The sequence below is a fragment of the Pteropus vampyrus genome, unplaced genomic scaffold (assembly GCF_000151845.1).
Source record: "Pteropus vampyrus isolate Shadow unplaced genomic scaffold, Pvam_2.0 Scaffold153, whole genome shotgun sequence".
Lineage (NCBI taxonomy): Eukaryota > Metazoa > Chordata > Mammalia > Chiroptera > Pteropodidae > Pteropus > Pteropus vampyrus.
This window is the reverse complement of record NW_011888934.1, coordinates 297,075-297,998: the sequence shown is the minus strand read 5'-3', so window position 1 is coordinate 297,998 and position 924 is coordinate 297,075.

Genomic DNA, 924 nt, shown 5'->3' with positions numbered 1-924 from the left:
ATACCAACCATATTCTCTGATCATAATACTTTGAAACTAGAGATCAACTGCAAAAAGAAATCAGGAAGAACCACATATACTTGGAGATTAAACAACATGCTACTGAAGAATAATCGTGTCAGGGAAAAAGTAAAAAGAGAGATTAAGAGATACAAAGAAATGCATGATAATGATAGTACAACATATCAAAACTTTTGGGGCACGGCAAAAGCAGTCATAAGAAGAAAGTTCATATCGTTACAGACCTATTTCCAAAAACAAGAACGAGCCCAAATAAACAACCTAATGCTTCATCATAAAAAACTGGAAAAGGAAGAACAAATGAGACTTAAAGTCAGCAGAAGGAAAGAAATAATCAAAATCAGAGCAGAAATAAATGAAATTGAAAACAAACAAACAAAAAACAATAGAAAAAATATATATGACAAAGAGCTAATTCTTTAAGAAGGTTAATAAAATTGACAACCCCATGGCTAGACTCACTAAAGAAAAGAGAGAAAGGACACAAATAAACAAATTCAGGGATGAAAGAGAAGAAATTACAAATGATACTGCAGAAATACAAAGGATCATATAAGAATACTATGAAAAAGTATATAACACCAAATTTAATAACCTAGAAGAAATGGATCAGTACTAAGAAAAATACAATTTTCCTAGACTGAATCAAGAAGAACTGGAAAATCTAAATAGGCCAATCAGCAGTATGGAAATTGAAACAATCATAAAAAACCTATCAAAAAGTAAAAGTCCAGGACCAGGTGTCTTCACCAGTGAATTCTACCAAACATTCAAAGATTTAATACCTATTCTCCTACCAAACATTCAAAGATTTAATACCTATTCTCCTCAAACTCTTCCAAAAAATCAAAGAGGAGGCCATACTTCCCAACTCATTTTATGAGGCCAATATTACTCTGATAC